General features: G+C 40.1%; 1 long non-coding RNA gene and 1 other non-coding gene across 2 annotated transcripts in view; one reads left to right on the forward strand and one right to left on the reverse strand.

The window, feature by feature from the left end:
• Positions 1 to 2086: 2086 nt before the first annotated feature.
• Positions 2087 to 20347, reverse strand: part of LOC140617826 (uncharacterized) — a 95932-nt gene continuing 77671 nt past the window's right edge. The window contains exon 10 of the long non-coding RNA XR_012017968.1: positions 2087 to 2748. This is a non-coding gene — a long non-coding RNA (uncharacterized lncRNA). The remainder of the gene's footprint in view (positions 2749 to 20347) is intronic.
• TRNAS-GCU (transfer RNA serine (anticodon GCU)) lies at positions 8600 to 8681 on the forward strand. The gene has a single exon. It is a non-coding gene; the product is annotated as a tRNA-Ser (tRNA).

Here is a 20347-nt window from a genome sequence, read left to right on the forward strand (position 1 = left end):
AGAAGAATGTTGGTTGGTCAGAAGTATACCGAAGGGAAGTACTAAGAATTAGTGTGCTGTCAGTCTAGATTTCTTGAATACCCAGAATTCTATATTCATTGCTTATTTAGGATAAATACCAAAATCATTTTGTAATGTTGATGGTAATGGAAAGAATCATAGATTAAATCATTATATATAGATATTTGGGGATGAGTTAATTAAGCACAATCTAATATGGCACTTCACAGATCTGCTAGAAAGAGGGAGAGAGGGGGAGCAATTCAATCATAAGCTAAAACTGGGGAAAGATCTAGAACCTTATGGGCACTTGAGGAGGGGATGCACAAAGGGGAAATGGTGCTGTGCAGAGGGGTGCCTGGGTGGCATAGTCAGTAAAGCGTCTGCTGTCCTCTGCTCTGGGTATGATCAGGGTTCTGGAGGCCAGCCCTGACTGGCCCCCGGCCCAGCTGGAGTCTGCTTCTCCTTCTCTCTCTGCTGCCCACCCCTGCCGCCTGTGCCCCACTCCACTTGTGTGCTCTCTCTCAAGTAAATAAATTTTTTTTCAAAAATGGTGCTGTGCAGAAATTTCACAATACCCTGCAGAAAATTCAAGACACCCTCTCTGGCAAGCTCAGGTCCTATACTTTCTCTTAGGTGATTGGTTTCCTTTTGTCCGCACAGATTTTTTTCAGGACCTGAGCTCTTCCGTGTTAATGAATACTGCTCCTCAAACTGTCTTTAGAGATTGTCAAATTTTGGAAGTAGACAAATGTTACTTATTTTCAACACTTCTATGAAAAGTCACTTAGAATTGGGGCTTAAACCAGTGGGTTGTGACTTAGGCTTTACATTAGAATCACCTGGAGATCTTCTTCTTTCTTCTTCTTTCTTCTTTCTTCTTTCTTCTTTTTTCTTCCTTCTTCTTCTTTAACCTGGGGATCTTCAAAAGAAAAAAAAAAAAAAAAGCCCAGCCAGCATGATGGGGGAAAATCAAACTGGACATTGCAGTATCTTCAAAACACTCCCCAGACTGCTAACTCTGGGAAACGAACTAGGGGTGGTAGAAGGGGAGGAGGGCGGGGGGTGGGAGTGAATGGGTGACGGGCACTGGGGGTTATTCTGTATGTTAGTAAATTGAACACCAATAAAAAATAAATTTAAACAAACAAACAAACAAACAAAAAACACTCCCCAGGCGAGTCTAATGCAGTCAAGCTTGAGAAAACTGCTATATACTTTTTGACACCACCTTATTGTTGTTTTATTTTGAGACCTTTCTCTTCCCCAAAAGGCATGAATTTGCTTGGGAAATATAAATTAAGGGCAAGAGAAATTTCAGAAAATGGAAGAAGGCATAAAAGGAAAAGGCCATAGTCCTTTTCCACTGGCTGTGGAAGGGGAGAAGGTGAGGTTAATCCCAGCTGGTGCCTGCAGTTTTCTCCCTCCTGATGAACTCAGAGTAACTGTTCATTAGCCAGACCAGGGGAGGGGAGGGATCTGGTACAAATGCCCTATTTACGATACGTCCGGGTGACTCTGCCCTTCCTTTTTAGTTTGGCCTTTATTCATCGTCTTAAAATTTTCCGTTCCAACTTTTAGTCAACAGATTCTCAAACTTCAACTCTTCGCAGATGAGGATGGTGATGAAGAAGAAAAATACCTACCTGAGCTCTGCAAACATTTTTAGCAAACCCACACACAGGGCGCGTATAGTCTAGGGCACATAGCTAAGCCCTTTGTCAATGCGAGGCCTCACTCCAACTGCACACTGCTTGGCTGGCAATCAAAATGGCTTCATCTTATTAGAAATCCCTGAGGCTTATAGAGTCAAAACTTGGACGTTTACCGTACACATTAACAGAACTTATTCCACAGGCTCATAATAAATCTTTATAACCACATATGGCCGAGTTATAAATATCAGCTGGGAAGAGCAGTAAAATCACAGCATACAAAAAAAGGTGTCTGCCTGCTTTGGAAGCACTTTAGACTTTATTAATTTACTTATTTTATCAAATGGCAACATTTCAGATGCTGAGGTGAAGTTAAATCACTGGCAATGTGAAGTGGAGAAACTAATAAAACACGAAAATCACTCCAAGAAAAACAACGCAACAATTAGTTCACTTAGTACATTCGTGGCAGGGGTGGGGAGGGGGCATAGTTCTTAAGACAAAAGAAAAGAAAAGAAAACACAGGGAATTCACTGGATTATTTTGTAATGCCAGGCAGGTAGAGGAAAGTTCTTTCTATTTGTTGTGGTTCTGATACCTTCCTCCTGAAATAAATGAAAGGTTGAACTGGGTCCTCATCCATGGGAAATGTAGGGCACATAATAAAGGAAAAAAAGTGTGGATATACCCCGGTGGCTCTCAGACATCCGAGCATTAGCCAGCCCAGGGCCACCTTTCTGTTTTCTGAAGCCTGTGTCCCCAGCAAGGCTGGCAGAGAGAGGACCCAGTCTCTTTGATGAACCGCTTGTGTCTGTTTATGCATGAAAGTGAAAGAGCCTGGGCAATGCAGCCTCAGCTTTACACACCTGGTTCCAAACCCAGAAGGCCCATTGCAGTTCTAGGGTGTCCTTTTGAAATGCTGTCACTGCCAAAAATCATGGGGCCAGATGTTACACTCTTTTCCCAGGGAATGACACTTGTATTTTGTGTCAACCTCTTTCTCCTCCAGTAACTCTTCCACCACCTTTCAAGGACCACAACATAAAGCGTTACCTCGACAAAGATACATTTATGTCAGGCAGCTTTTTGAGACCTAGGAAGAAAAAAATTTTCAAATCTAAGGAAATAGAAACTGTAATCAAACTGGTGATGATTCAGAATCTCTGTTTACTTTCTAACATTCTTTTACTAGAGAAATAGAAATACTTTGGGTAGTTCTTACATTTGATGGTTTTCAAGATTACTAAGTGGTTCAATGTTCACTCTAAGACATACAGTGATGGGCATGGTTGGTGGCGTTTGCAGCCAGAACCTGTACATGGACTTTGAGGGCATAGGAAAAGGAATTTAAAAGATGGCTTTGGGAACCAAACCCACAAAATTTGATTACAAAAATTACATTAACCCTAGATTAGATGCATATAGGAGATATTCCATATCTTTTTGTTGTTGTTTACATTGAAAAATTCACTTATTAAGTATATCAAAATAGGATACATTTTTTAAATGTTTTATTATTTATTTATGAGAGACACAGAAAGAGGGGCAGAGACATAGAGGGAGAAGCAGGTTCCCTGCAGGGAGCACTTGATCCCGGGGCTCCAGGATCATGCCCTGAGGCAAAGACAGACACCCAACCACTGAGCCACCCAGACGTCCCCAAAATAGGATAAATTTTAAAAGTATTTTTCATGTGGTTTGTGTGAGTTTCTCAAAATTATGTTGTCCATAAAGTGAGCTCAGAACCACCAAAACAGAAATACAAATATACATTCAATGCAGCATATTTTGATAGCTTCATACTTATTTTAAATTCTAGAAGGAAATGCAGTCTCAAAACATGTGAATTACTGAGAAATTTTAAAGGAATTAAGGAAAAGATTGTTCCATTTGCTTTTCTCCAATGAAAAAGATGTATTTTCTTTGTACTTTGGGGATGTTATAGTATTTTTATTTTTAAAGATTTTATTTATTTATTTGAGAGAGACAGAGACAGAGAGAGAAAGCACAAGCAGGGAGGAGAGGGAGAAGAAGCAGATTCCTCACTGAGCAGGGAGCCCAATCTCAGGACCCCAGGATCATGATCTGAACCAAAGGCCGACACTTAACCTACTGAGCCACCCAGGTGCCCTGATGTTATAGCATTTTAAAATTGTATTTTGCCAAAGAATTAAAAGGAAATGAATATGTATGTATGATCTATGCGTATTGTTTTAGGGGGAAAATCTATTTTTTACCAGGGTTAGGTACATGCTACTGAACTACCTGCCTACTTGCTATGTATAGAAGGGGGACTCTAAGGGCTGGAATTGAAGGTTGCAGACAGCATCATTTACATTAGAATTCAGTTATCCAAATACTATCCCGGGAGGCCTTTTTTGTCATGGTGGTTCTGTCACCCTGATGCTCCACCAAGAAAACAATCCCATTTTGTTCATATGGGCCCAACTTAAATTTCAGGAAACAAAAGAGCGTAGTAAAGAAAGCAAAATACAACACCTTATATTCTTTCTAATTACGGCTCATAAGCACTGAAATGAACCATGCATTTAAAAAACATTATGTCTATAAAGAACTTATTAAACTCAACAGCAAAGAAACAATCCAATCATGAAATGGGCAAAAGACATGAACAGAAATCTCACAGAGGAAGACATAGACATGGCCAACACGCACATGAGAAAATGCTCTGCATCACTGGCCATCAGGGAAATACAAATCAAAACCACAATGAGATACCACCTCACACCAGTGAGAATGGGGAAGATTAACAAGGCAGGAAACCACAAATGTTGGAGAGGATGCGGAGAAATGGGAACCCTCTTACACTGTTGGTGGGAATGTGAACTGGTGCAGCCACTCTGGAAAACTGTGTGGAGTTTCCTCAAAGAGTTAAAAATAGACCTGCCCTATGACCCAGCAATTGCACTTTTGGGGATTTACCCCAAAGATTCAGATGCAATGAAACACCGGGACACCCGCACCCCGATGTTTCTAGCAGCAATGTCCACAATAGCCAAACTGTGGAAGGAGCCTCGGTGTCCATCGAAAGATGAATGGATAAAGAAGATGTGGTTTATGTATACAATGGAATATTAGTCAGTCATTAGAAATGACAAATACCCACCATTTGCTTCAACGTGGATGGAACTGGAGGGTATTATGTTGAGTGACGTAAGTCAGTCAGAGAAGGACAAACATTATATGGTCTCATTCATTTGGGGAATATAAAAAATAGTGAAAGGGAATAAAGGGGAAAGGAGAAAAAAATGAGTGGGAAATATCAGAAAGGGAGACAGAACATGAGAGACTCCTAACTCTGGGAAACGAACAAGGGGTGGTAGAAAGGGAGGTGGGTGGGGGGTGGGGGTGACTGGGTGACGGGCACTGAGGGGGGCACTTAATGGGATGAGCACTGGGTGTTATTCTATATGTTGGCAAATCGAACACCAATAAAAAATAAATTAAAAAAGAAACATTATGTCTAAACTTTGAGATCGACCCACATGATTGCTAAGTAAATAAAAATTATTGCAGGATGATTATTAAAGACACCCTCAGTGTTTTTGAATCACCTACACTTGTGGGCACTTGCTACATGGCAGAGGGCCCTCCACACTGGATTAGCTAAGTATCAAGCATTCTCCACTTTTTCCGTGTAAAATTCATAGAAACCACAACTATTACAATGACTCATTATAAATTGCATACATGTTGTATATATGTTGTCAAAATGTCAACAGGGGCACTCAATCTCCAAGTTATATCATTATTTTTTAAACAACCTATTGTACTTTCAATGGGTCGATTTTCTTAGAAATGAAATATCTATTGCATACCAGCTCATCACACTTCAGGCCACTCCCCACTGCGTTTATCCCTGACCTAGAATTTCCTGGATGGGGCTGTTGTAAGACAGGCTCTAAGATCTATAATAACATAGGAGAGTTTTTATGTAACATAAGGTGACTTTCTTCTCATTATGGGAGATAAGATAAAATTAAACACAAGCCTTTGCTAACAAGATTATATTTCCTGTATCTTAAAGTACGTGACATTTAGCTTTCTGGAAATCTCTGCTGACAAGTAAGGGCATAAACAATATTCAAAGATTCAGACAAAGACTTTTCCTTCAAAGTCATGGCCAGGTGAATCTTTGGCTTCCATGTGCATTTCAGATGGCAGCTCTATATCAGGAACTTTTGGCAATTCTTTCTCAAATAAGCATTCATCTATTGCCAAAGAAAGCACCTACAGGATTGGTGCAAAGTTCTGTTAAGTAAAGACAATGCATGTATCCTACAGGAGGAGAAGGTATAGAGTCTACACAAGGAAGGAGCCACACCAATCTATACAGTTTGTCGTAATCTGTGGATTAGTTTTGAGGATTTCACCTTTCTGGGCTCCAGAGAAATAAAACCTAAGTGTACAGCACCAGGCCTATACTTTAGGAAGGGCCTTGAAATACCTACTGGCTGGCTGATTTAGGGCAAAACCTGAAACATGTTTAAAATCCAATCTCCAAATTAACTGGAGGGCAGTTCTGTAAGTTCAGATACTGGAACAGCTGGATTTATAGACAATTGGAGACCAGGCTTTCGCCTTCAGTGTCAGGTAATTTTGGGGGTGGGTGGGAGGGAGGGCAAGGAATGTTTATATTAAATTTTATTCCTCTCTGAATAAGTACTCCCCTCCCAGCCGGTTAGAGAGAGACTCCTAAAGGTAGCCCTGGTGTAAAACACATGTGCTAGAATAAGCACGGCTTTCAGCGCCTATTTGCAGGAGCTGGTTCAATCTTTTTTTTTTTTTTTTTAAGATTTTATTTACTTATTCATGAGAGACAGAGGCAGAGACACAGGCAGAGGGAGAAGCAGGCTCCACGCAGGGAACCCGATGCGGGGACTCGATCCCGAGTTTCCAGGATCACCCCCTGAGCCGAAGGCAAACACTCAACCACTGAGCCACCTGGGTGCCCCAGGAGCTGGTTCAATCCTAAACACACTTTTCTTCTCTCTATCCAAAGCCTTCAATGGAAAAGTGGGGGCCAGTGTGAGAGAAACTGAAGGAAGAAGTGGAATTAACAGCACATTATAGGACAGAGGAGCCCAGCAATGGAGGGATCCTCAGGGAAAACTTTGGGCACCCAAGATTTTCAGGGACTCTTCTCTTGTTTAGAAGTATAGCCCCAGAGTCTACACCAGGGTGCCAGGTCCATAGAAGGCATTTAATAAATAGGTACTGAATTGAAGTGAATCAATAACAAGCCAGGTGAATATGTATATCAATTGATTAATTCATCTACCTACTCTCTTAAAAATATTTAGTGGATCCTAAAGCAGCTGATGTAGAGGCTATACAGAAAGATGTCCTTGTCCCCCATGGCAATCTCTAGGGGGGTGGGGCAGGTGGGGGAGAAGTGATCAAATATGGCCTATGTCACTAGGTACCCAGAGCCATTTGGAGACCTCCCATTGGAGGTGATATGAGCTGAGCCATGAGGGGCTCCTAGCAGTGGTCTGCAAATACTTGGGAGTTACTGGAGCACAAGATTACCGTGACAAAGCAAACTCTGGTCCCCGTGCTTGTGCTGATGTGCCCTTCTACACCAACTCCCCACTCTGCCTCCAAGCCCCAGGTCATATGCCAGCTTGAGGTGGCATCCCCTCCAAACACTCACATAAACAGATCAAACAACCTGAAAGCTTAACAGAATGATATTCTCGGACTTGTCCACTACAGCTGTCTGCAAGGCCAAATTCCTGAAATTGTGACTTCTAGGTCTTGGGCGTGGCCTGGGCCTGGGGATATTTAAAAGCTCCCACGTGGATGGAACTGGAGGGTATTATGCTGAGTGAAATAAGTCAATCAGAGAAGGACAAACATTATATGGTCTCATTCATTTGGGGAATATAAAAATAGTGAAAGGGAATAAAGGGGAAAGGAGAAAAAAATGAGTGGGAAATATCAGAAAGGGAGACAGAACATGAGAGCCTCCTAACTCTGGGGTGGTGGAAGGAGAGATAGGCGGGGGGTGGGGGTGACTGGGTGGCGGGCACTGAGTTGGGCACTTGATGGGATGAGCACTGGGTATTATTCTGTATGTTGATAAATTGAACACCAATAAAAATAAATTTATTTAAAAAAATAAAAAAATAAAAGCTCCCACCCCCATCCCAGAAAATCACCTAACAAGACAGTTATTTTCAGCTGTGCCCAAGTCAATGATTGTTTCTTTCTCTTTCCCTTTTATTTTTCCTGCATTTTCCATGGAGAACAAAAAGGTTTATATACCTTGTATCACTTTTGCAGGCATGCTGCACAGATTGACAAAGGGTTAAAGCTGTTGGGCTGGCTGAGAGACAGGGGCACCCGAAATGGCGGACATCTCAAATTGGGTCAAAATGGCTGATCTTCCCGCCAAGGCAGCCATGACCACCACGTCATCTCCAGTAAATCGAAATCTAGACGGGAAACCAAAACTTTCCATCTGGGACTTTCCAGCCAGGGGCCACCCTCCATCATCTGTACTATCCCCATCCCCATCACCTAGGGACACGGTGTTCCCTTGCCTAATTTGGGATCCAGACCCAGAACCAATAAGGGCTTAAAACCCCCCACACTCCCCAACCCAGGCGCGACTTCCCTGACTCAGGCCACCTCTCTTGAGTCACGGAACCTCGCCCTGGAGCGCTCCCCATTAAAGCACTCTCGAACCTACTGCCTGGCTCTTTTTTTATTTCTCCGCCGTTCATTTGGAAAAAATCTAACAAAAGCACTTGGAATATTCTGCATATTGAGGGGAACATTCTATCTAAATAATCCACTATTCAATCTTTTATCTCCTCAGATCAACTGCTGGGCCTCCATCCTCTCGGGACTGGAGTAATACACAGCTCTTCTGACTATTCTTTAAATCATATATAAAAGCAAAGACAAATGTATGAGATGAGGTGGCCGAGTGGTTAAGGCGATGGACTGCTAATCCATTGTGCTCTGCACGCGTGGGTTCGAATCCCATCCTCATCGCTTGATCTCCTGACTGTCTGTGTGAAGTTTTAGTGCTTTGTGAGCAAACTGTTTCTAGTGGATATAAGAAGAATCCCTATGGCAAGCAGATTCAAGTGTCACATAAGAGGATCTAAAAATATACATCTGTGCCTTGGAATTAGTACCCAAATCAGGCTAGAAAACAAAGTGTTTTGCCAACTAATGAGCAATGCCAAAGAACAGCTCCTTCCTGATGGTGTTCAAGAGGCACAGAAACCTCAGCCAGACTTCTGAGTTGGCCAAACCTGGCTTGGCTGCCTGCCACAGCACCGTATCAGCTGAAGTCAGGGAGCTGGCTGCCAATGACACCCCCCCTTCCATTGATGAAATAGAACCGATTTCTTCAATGGAAGGGTATGTCTGGAAACCTCCTGCCCTGTGTAGGCTGCCAGGCCTGCGGACACGGCTCAGCGGATTGAGGGTACAGAGGAAGCCCAGCTCGTGGAACACAGGTGCTGTCTGGCCTCTTTGCATGCCTGGGGCCCAAATGAGGGGCTCCTGTGGGTTCAGCGGTTGATAGGACCTGCGTTCTGGAATCTGGAAGCTCCCAGAACTGGTGCTGAAAGATCCTGTCCTGAGTCATGTCAACTCTGCACCTACTTCCCTTACAGGATTTGGGGCACAATTCCATGACCACCTACTGCCTTTGAGGTTTCTCAGCCACACAGCAGGATAAAAAAAGGCACGCAAGGCATGAATTAGCATGGTGTGAAAAGTCAGTAAAAGGAGTCCAGGGTGTGAGGAGGTAGGAAAACATGTTCTGCAAGAAAAGGGATGTTGATATGCTGAGAGACAAGTGCTGGGCAAATCGACAGGCCCGTCTTTTTTCTGAACAGCTACTCCTACCTTCATTGCACTTCGCTGTTTACAGAATTCCTCAGACCTCTCTCATTTCACTCTGGGGGCGTCAGCTGGGAGGAAGAGAACCTGCAGCAGTTAACAGCAACAAGCCATGTTTTCGAATAGGAACATCAGTGTAAAAAAATTCAGTAAAGGACCTCCCATCCCATCGGTGTTCACATATGTCTCACCTGCAGATCCAGATGCTGCCAGCAATGCTGACTTATCCCTAGGACAGAAGAAGGAAACTTCTACTCAGTCTCCGTCCAGAAGGGCTGCCTGGGGGCAGGGCTTGTATCCAGCTCGCACATCCTTCTGAGCCCTGGAGGTCCTGGCAGCAACCCCCAGCCCAGCAGGGGCGTCTCCACTCTACCCACCCCACCCCGCCCGGGCTTCGTACAAGCCAACTTTCTGCCACTACTGCAGAATATAAGACAGGGAAGGGTGCATTCTTCACCACACTCACCTACACCCACCAACACCCAAAAATGTAAGTGACACACTCACAAAGGAAAATGAGATGCCTTTTATATAATTCAAACCAGAGACACAAGTACATGGAATGGCTTGTCCACACATGCCATAACACAACACACAGAAATCTGCTTTGCAGAAAGCCAAAAAGCTGAACAATTTTGAGATTTGCATTTACATAAGCACACTGTTTATTGTTTTCTTATTAAAACAATGAAATAATACATGGCAGATTTTGAGAAGTATAAAAATTAGTATAAAAGAAGTAGAAAGTTACCAATCATGCTTCCTTTCTGATAGTTACTATGATTTTTAAAAATATATCTACATTTATGTATAATGTATATCATAATGTAAATCAAAAATGTATAATCACATTTGATATGCAATTTTGAATTTAGTGTTTTAGCTTTGAATTTCTTGTCCTTTTCCAACTTCAAATGTGGATTATTTTTAGTATGCAAAAGTAAAATATTGCCAAAATTTAAAAAAATATGGAAGTGAGACTTTCTACAACAGGTGTTAGTGAGGATGTGAAGAAAGCAGAACCCTCATGCACTGTTGGTGGGAATGCAAACTGGTGCAGCCACTCTGGAGAAAACTGTATAGAAGTTTTTCAAAAACTTAAAAATAGAACTACCCTATAATCCAGCAATTGCACCACTGGGTATTTACCCAAAGAATACAAAAATATTCAAAGGGATACATGCACCCTTATGTTTATAGCAGTATTACCTATAATAGTCAAATTATGGAAACAGTCCACTATCCATTGACTGGATGGGATATTATTCAGCCATAAAAAAGAATGAGATCTTGCTATTGGCAACAACATGGATACAGCTAGAGAGCATTATGCTGAGTGAAGTAAGTCAGCCAGAGAAAGACAAATACTATATGACTTCACTTGTATATGGAATTTAAGAAACAAAACAGATGTGCAGAGAGTCAAAAAAAAAAACAAACAAACCAAAAAACAGATTCTGAAAAAACTGCTGGTCATTATAAAGGGGGGGGATGGGTTAAACAGCTGACAGGGATTAGGGAGGGCACCTGTGGTGAGCCCTGGCCTTGTATGGGGTGTTGAAGCACTTTTAATGGTACACCTGAAACTAATATTACTGTATGTTTACTAACTGGAATTTACATAAAAACTTAAGAAAAAAGACTTTCTAGTAATTCCCACCCCCTCCCATAATTATCTTTGAAGTTTTGGTGCATAATCTGACAATTATTTTTCTTTTCCTGATGTACATACATTCTTAAATTTTTGTCCTGAGAGCATGTCATTATATGTTCTTTGAAAATACTATGCTAATTGTGACATATGTATCATAGAGATGCACCAGAATTAGCTAATCTTTTTTTCCTATTGAATCTGTTTCTCCAGTTAGATTATTTAACACCTTTTAACCAAGTTTGTTGCTGGGCAGACTCTCATCTTTGGCATCATTGCTGGTGATTTCCCTCAGAATAAAGTCTTTGAACAAAAATAGGGAATCACAGCACAAGAACTTTTAGTCAGCTTGATACATATTTTTAGTCTTCCTTCACAAAATACGAGCACTTTTCTACATTTGATTATAATTTTAACCAATTTAAGATATTTGGTTAAGACATCTTTGACATTTTGAGTCATTACATCTTATTAATTTCACCTTGAGATTTCTTTCATAGAAAAGCATTTCTCTAACATGACAGCAGCTAGATTTTCACATATTTTTCTGTATTGTAAATTCTTTTCTACTTGTTTTCATTTTTTTCCATTTCGCTCTGTAGGTCACATAATGTGATGATGTTTTGTTTTCTCTTTCTAAAACGAGCAAGTAATTGTTCAGCATCTCTTTAAAGATATTCTTTGATCAGAGGTGGTTCTTTTAACAGTTAATCCAGGCCACCCATTTCTGACCTATCATTGATTAGGCACTGATGCTACCTGGTTTGACTTTTTGTAGCTTAAAGCATGGTGACTAAGCAAGTGGGTACTGAATTAGATGGTGCTGTGCAAAAACCTGCCATTAATTGTGTGACTTTGTGAAGTTGTACACAAACTCCCTAGCCTCTACATAAGGTTGTTGGAGGAAGGGAAATGTGCCATTCAGGAAAGTCATGGCATGGTATTTACCACAGGTGGTTTACAAATGGTAGCTACTGTTATGTGTTGTATTTTGTAGCTGCCAAGAGGAGCCACTCCCAGAGTTCTTCTCTTTTTTTAAGTCCTGGCTATTTTGGTGGTTATCTTTTAAGAAAAATTCCTCTAACATTTTTAAAAGAAATCCCATCGATATTTTGATTGTTCAACTAATATGACATTGTGGCATAATCATTCAACCTCTGTCAGTTACCAAGATTTTATGATCTTCAGGCAAATTTTGTGGTGTTTATGTTTTACTTTTGCACATTTATTCTTAAAGCCATTTGTTCTTTTGCTCATGGGCTTCATATATTTTATCTTTTTTGGATAAATGATTGCTTGTGAATAAATGAAAGCTATTTAGTTTTGGTATGTTTGTTTTGTATCTAGCAACATTATCTTATTGCTCTGTTGGTATTCTAAAATTGTAACTGATTTTTCAGGCTTCCTAAGAATTCAGTTATATTATCTGCAAATAAAAACTATGCCATCCCTTCTCCACAGTGCATGCCTCTCCTCTGTTAATGTATCTTGGAGAATCAGCTACAACACCCAGAACAATACTGAAAACAGTAGTGTCAGAAGTCATCCTGCAGAGTAGCCCTTTTTTTCTTACTTTCTATCTCTGCCTATATGCTGAGCAATTTTTAAAAAAGATTTTATTATTTATTCATGAGAAACACAGAGAGACAGAGGCAGAGACACAGGCAGAGGGAGAAGCCTGATGTAGGACGGTGCCAGGTCTCCCAGCTCATGACCTGAGCCAAAGGCAGATGCTCAACCACTGAGCCACCCAGGGGCTCCTATGTTGAGCAATCTCACATCCAGTCTTCTCTGTGCCTCAGTTTCTACATTGGTTTAAGGTAAATATCAACAGCACTTACCTAAGAGGTAACTCACTGCTGATCAACCTTCTGTAATTCATTACTGCATCTGCCTATACCTGCTCTCCTTCCTTCTCTATTCATTTCACAATTTTCTTCCACCTAAACTCCTTCCCTCTTTTTTACAGTGAGTCCCTCAGATGGCGATTATTTCTGGGGCCAGGTTTTACCATCTCTCTGAAACTGCTCATTTTTTCCTCTCTCACCAGAGGACAGGTGTTGCCTGTCCACACTGTTGGGCTGAGAGCCTCCTCCTGAGATTCAGTTCCAGGCGAGGGGTTGAGAGGAAGAACTGAAATTCCTTTGTGGTTTGGTAAATTCAGAATTGAGGTATCTTGCAAAGATTTTCAATGCAGGAAATTCTGGAAAGACATGGTCTGGCTTTGGATTCAGTGATTTGAGGTAACTTCAAATATAAGCTGTGATGAATAAGCAGTGGATTTTCAGTTATAATGCTGCCACATATTAATATTCTAGATTCCTGACCACAGACTATGATCACTGTATTATTTACAAATGTTTTCCCTTCCTAATAATTTCTCTCCAAAAAGAAGATAAATCATAATTTGAGCATTTTGGTCTTGATCTATGGCCACATACAGGCATCCTCATGGTTTATCTTTATGATTCTCATCTCATGAGAAATGAGAGTTACGTAGCAATCAGCTGTGAGATTGATTCAACCCTGATCTTGTTTTGCTTCAATTTAGCAATTCCTCAATGGTGTATCAGTCCATCAATCAAGAATATGAGGAAGAGAGATGACAGCAAATTGGATGAAACTGAGAGATGAATATAATAATATCCTTATTGGCAAGTTCTATGTTTTAGTCTAAAAGTGTATTCTTCAATAAAAAGACTCAAAAGTTGCAATAATTCTTCTGGTGACTTGCTTTAAAGTGGGGGGAAGGGTTGGTGAGTGGCAGGTGTTGAGACTGGGAGGTAGAAGGACCTGGACACAGTTCCCTTGGGGCCAAGCAAATCCCAAATCAGCCTGAAGTGGTGGTTAAGAAGTCATAGGAGCTACTCCCTGGCTCCCACCACTTACTGGTTATGTGGCCCTTGGGAATTTGCTTTTCTTATCCTTACCTCAGTTTCCACATTTGTAAAATGGGAATAATAATAGGATGCATAGGGTTATTAGAAGATATCTATGAGTTACTGTGCATAAAATGCAGAGGGCATTTATTTTATACTCTGTATAAATGCCTAGCTTAGGGTAAGTGCTATGTAAGTGTCTGTTTCAAATTTCCAGTGAAGCTGTGGCTACTATAGGGAGTTAGTGGGCTGGACGGATGGTCCATTTTGTGGCGGTAATGGTGAGGGTGGAACTGAGAAGGACCAGGAGTCTAGGCAATTGCAGAGCTGCCAGGCCAGGCCTCAGGTTATCAGCAATTAATTCTGTGAGCAATGTCAGATACAGCTTTACATGTGGGTAAAGAGATTTTGAGAGCTAAGGGGACCTGTCCAAGGCCCGGTTGAACAAGTGGCGAGGTGAAGGGCACGGTGACAGAATTCGCTGTGGCCAGGAGGATGCTGAATGGAGCTCCATCACACCCCACCTGGGCTGGGAGGTCTGTTCCCAAAACAAACAGAGAAGATCTTGCTGCCGGTAACACTGCTATTTCACAGCAAGAAGAAATGAGCAAAAAGAAGGTAGGAAAGAGATGAGAGGAGAAATAGCATAGGAAAACACTTCTCTTGACTGTGTTCTCTGATTGTAGAGGTCCAAAAGAAATACCTGTGGAAGGGGAGAATTCCCCTAAATATCAAAGTATATGATTTGTATGGAATGAGTTCCATGAAAAATAAATCTCCCTTCACTGACTAAAAATGTATTATATTTATTCAATAATCTTTCAACAATGAAAACATGACCCATTATATTTATCTCCATTTTTTACAATTTTTGAGATGACAAATCCGTCATAACTTGGCTATGAATCTATATTTTGCTAACTTGACAACAATCAAAACACTGAACAACCCAGTTTAAAAATGGTCCAAGGACCTGAATAGACAACTTCTACAAAGAAGATATTCAAATGGCCAATAAGCACTTAAAACGATCCTCATTACTAATCATAAAGGAAGTGCAAATCAAAAGTGCAGCTTAACACCACTTCACAGATATTAGGATGGCTATTACAAAAGAAAATTAAACAAACACAAAAAACAAAATAGCAAGTGATAACAAGAAGGTGGAGAAATTGGAGCCCTGGTGCATACTGGTGGAAATGTAAAATGATGCAGCTGCTATGGAAAACTGTATGGTGGTTCCTAAACAAATTAAACGTAGATTTACCATATGATCCAGCAATTTTACTTCTTGGTATACACCCCCAAAGAACTGGAAGCAGGGATTTTAAGAGATATTTGTACACCAATGTTTATGTCCAACTGTCAAAAGGTAGAAGCAATCAGAGTGTCCACTGACAGATAAAGGGATGAACAAAATGTGGTATTGCATAAAATGGATAATTCAGCTTTTTTAAAAAAGGAAATTTTGATATATGCTATGATATGGATGAGCTTTGAAAACATTATACTAAGTGAAACAAGCCAGACACAAAAGGACAAATATAGTAAGATATCTCTACCACTTATTTGAGGTACCTAGAATAGTCAAATTCATGGAAACAGAAGTGGAATGCTTGTTTTCAGGGGCTGGAGGAATGGGAAAGGGGGAGTTGCTGTTTAATGGATATAGAGATTTAGTCCGGGACGATGAAAAAGTTCTGGAGATGGATGGTAGTGATGGTACAAAGCAATGTGAATGCACTTAATGCCACTGAACTGTACCCTGAAAAATGGTCAAAATGATCCATTTTATATTATGTATATTTTATCACAAGTTCTCTGTACTCTGACACATCCTAACTGCCACGGGCTTGCCTGAATGTCTTATAAATGTTCCACTGTCTTCATGTAGACATTGATATTATGAATTTTCCTCCCAGCAAGAAGAGTAGCAAGGAGATGTCAATTGCAGATATTGATAATCTGTTAACCAACAGCTCTGATAAGAGTTGAAGTCACCCTCATATTGCTACTCATTACCTTAAATAATTTTTGATTAGTAATGTCTGCCTTCAGAACTGTCTATTTTTTAAACTTCAGAATGTTATATATAACATTTATAAAATTCGCAATGCTATTTGCTCACATTTTGACTTTAGTGTTTGTTTTTTGGAGAGGAAAGATTAAAATGATGCCAAATATGAGAAAGAATCACTGGAAATTATGGAGAATTTCAGTGCATGATGAGGAGAATTTTAAATATATCTAAAATGAACAGATTCATTTAGCTTACTCACCCTGACTCAAGGCATCTACATTTAGAAATACAGGCCTACTCCTATCCCATTTTGAAAGTTGTCAAAGCATGTTTATGGATCTCTCTATACGAAAAGCAGTCTTTTTACAGGCAAATTTTTCTTCTTAAAAAAATCAAAATGTTGTGTTTAAACCGAGCTTGAAATCTAGCCTTGACTTAAATATTACCCCAATGAGCAATTCTAGGTACATTTCCTTCTCTGGCACAATGAACAAGCCTTAGAAAGTTAGAGATGCCAGCAGGGCTCTTTGGGGAAATGCCTTAAAAATTCCAAAGAAAGGCCAGAAGAGACTGTTTGCCCCTTTTGCTTATTCCACCTTTTAAAAGATCATTTCCTCTCCGACACTTAGAGCAGAGTAATCATAGCAGGGGTTAGAGAAGTTCTACTTCAATCTTTGGAATGTCGTAAGTTTCCATATGATTCCAAATTCTGCCTTTGGATTGTAATAGGAGCAGAAATTGCTAATTTGGCCCAGGCAGGTGGTTTATAGGAATGGGAAGTCCTGGGAAGCGCCCAGGGTGGTTGGAGCAGGGAGACTTATTCCATTCACGTAAGTGTTTGCAGACAGAATACCAACTGTCCCTGTCTTGCCAGGCTTCTACCATGCAGAGAGAGTGCAGGGAGGAGGCTGTTCATGGAGGAGGGCGCACCTTAGGAAAACCTGAATTCTGTAATATGAAAACGTGCCCTGGAAGCTAGACAGATGAAGTCAGTCAAAAATGGCCCCTAAATGATGCAGAGGATATTTTCCCCTGAATAATCTGTGTTTTTAATAAAAATCAACTATATTCTATATTCTTTAGCCCTAATATTTTTCTACTTCCAATTGATCAGAATTGGAATAAACAGAATTGGAATAAACAGAATTTTATAGAACTGGGCTTTAAAAAAATAGTGGCTTTAGCTACTATTATTAAGTCCATGCACTGAGTCAGGCACTGTGTAAAAACTATTATTATTTCAATTAATTCTCACACCTCCATGATTATTATGATTCCAGGTTTACCAATAAGGACATTAAGTTTCAGAGAATGTACATGAATTCCCCAAAGTTCCTTAAATCCTAAGTGAAGGAGCTAGGATTTAAATGTAAGGCTTGTCTTACTCCAAAGCCATTGCTCTTGCCCACTATACTAGATTACGAGTCTGTATTAGGGGATACAACCATACAATAACGCCATGGCTCTTACTGAATTATATCAAAATAGGTTATATATAACTTTAAACCTTTTTGCTTTTGAAAACCTTTCTGCTGCTAAAAAAAAAATACTGAAAATTGTATTTTAAAATAGTACTTCATCAGAAGCCGTAAGTCTAGCCTAGGGCCAATTAATTTTGGGATCCACAATGGTCATTAACATAATATATGTCCTGAGAAGTCTTATAGGTAGAAGGTGTTTAATATGTGAATTAATCAGTTTTTACTACAAAAATGTTGCATAACAACACCTCCCATCTCAACAGCATACAATTATCGTGTATTTCTTGCAAGTCTGCAGGTTAGCTGTGCTGGTTCAGGAGGAAACTGCAGGTCACACACAGATCTGGTGCATTTGTACATCTTTCAGTGAGCCAGGCTGAAGCAGAAGTGCTTACCTGGAGAAGGCTTTTCTCATGATGGTGAGCAGAAGTACAAGAGACCAAGTCAAACCATACATATGATTTGAATTTAAATCTTCTGCTTGGATGTGGCATGTATCATATCCACTCACATTTCATTGGTTTAAGTGAGTCACCCAACAACAATGGGGTGAAGAGATAGCTCCTCCCATGGAGCAGGGAGGGAAGATGTGTATATTTACTTAACATTAATACATTCCATATAAGATCATATAAGTCACAAACTTATACCATCACATAATACTCTTCTTTTTTAAAAACTTTGTTTTCTTCAAATCTCAAGATGTGACTGTTCCCTCAGCAGAATTTGAGGTGATTTGGGGAAATTGAAAAAAAAAATCTCTTATTTGTAAAGTACTATGCTGAATTTGCAAAGATTCCTCACTTCAAAGAATTTTATTGACTGACATAGTGATATATTTTTGTTCTATTCTCAAAACAGCCTATGGATAAATTATTATAATCTATTTATTACAAGTAGAAAATCTGAGTCCCATAGATATTTGGAATTTTCCAAGTTAAAACAGTAGAACTGGTGCAAAATCCTAGATTTCCATCCCCCAGTCAGTTTGGAAAAACATGCCCCATAGTTATGTGAGTTCAATGGTGATAAAAAGATACAAGCTGCACTTAGTAAGGTTAGAGGTTACAAGATCACCTTTTGCATGGAGTTGATCTAAAATGTGTTTTAGACCTATACTAACCAGAATAAAACACACTAAGGAAGAACCAAAGAAATGTCTAGATATTTAGAAAGAAAATAAGGCTATTATCCTGAAAACCTATTTATCACATTATATTTGAAGTATAAAAGTTTTTCTTAATCCAGTTGAGTTTGTCCCAAGGATAAAGTTGCTGTCCAAAAAATAACGATAGGCTTCTCTTCCTTTTCCTTTTTTGTAATCACCTAGGAAATAATGGTGGCTCTCACTATCTTCCTCCTTTTATCTTTCAAAGGTGACAAAAGAAAAAAAAAAAAACACAACCTGTTTTTCTGTCTTTCACCTATAGCCAAATAGATATACCAACACAGGGGCAGCCCGGGTGGCTCAGCGGTTTAGCGCTGCCTTCAGCCCAGGGCCTGATCCTGGAGTCCCTGGGATCGAGTCCCACGTCGGGCTCTCTGCATGGAGCCTGCTTCTCCCTCTGCCTGTGTCTCTGCCTCTGTGTGTGTGTGTGTGTCTCTCATGAATAAATAAATAAAATCTGAAAAGAAAGAAAAGAAGATATACCAACACAGACTTCCAAATATTCAATCTTGGGTTGCATCTTGGTTATACTCTTGTAGCAAAAGGGATCTGGAAAATGATAATTGGTTCTTAAGAATAAATAAGGAAAACAAGTCACAAAATGGTAATCTCAAAAGGCATGAGTAAACTCTGTGCCCAGTGAATTGGCTGGGATGTGTGTTAGTCTAGCTTGACCTGTGCTGATTGTATGGCTCTCTCACACCATAACCCTGCCTCACTGCAGCCCTGCTGTGCAAATCCTCTGTGTTACAGAGTCATTGCCGCCTTCTGTGGCTTAATCATTTTCTTTCTGGAACCCATGAGAAAGAGTGAAGATGGAGGTGAGGGATCTGGGAGAAATGAAGAATAAGAAAAAGGAACAGCTAGCTCCAAAAGGATAGAAAGTGAAAGAAACAACATCACCTTGGGACTATTTCTAAATAAGGTAGATTTTCGAGGATTAAATGGAGCAGGAAATAATCTGTCTTGTATATTAAGCTTAAAAATGTGGTATGGCATAGAGAAAAGCAGATAGATTTTGCTGAGTTCATATCATGACTATGCTTCTTACCAGCTGTGTCACTTTGGACTGGTTTATTCTGTGATTCTTGGGTTATCTGGAATATGAATATAATAACAATTACCTGGCAGCCTTATCATTACTGTGATAATTAACTGAGATACTGCATAAACTGTTCAATGTAGCCAGAGGGCTAAAAATGACCTAAAAATATTTCACATTAACTTGCAGAAAGTACTTTAAATTTGTAATTAGTTGCTAACATTTAAAATTTAGAAATTTCACTTGAAAATTTAGATATTAGGCTGTTCTTAAAAATTTGGAAGACCTGCTGTTTTGGTTTTTCTGTTGCTGTCTAACAAAAATCTAATAAAATCTAATGACTTAAAAAAAAAAGAGCAAAATCACTTATTTTGCCCACCAATCTGCAATTTGGACGGAGCTCAGTGTGGAAAGGTCATTTGCTCAAATCACATCATATTAGCTGATAGTAGCTCACTGGAGGCTGGAAGATCTACTTCTAAGATGGCTTTCTCTCATGGCTGGCAGGTTAGTGCTGGCTGTGGGCTGGGAACTCATCCAAAACTGAGGTTTTGGGGCCTCAGT

Source organism: Canis lupus, chromosome 26, assembly GCF_048164855.1.
Source record: "Canis lupus baileyi chromosome 26, mCanLup2.hap1, whole genome shotgun sequence".
Classification (NCBI taxonomy): Eukaryota; Metazoa; Chordata; class Mammalia; order Carnivora; family Canidae; genus Canis; species Canis lupus.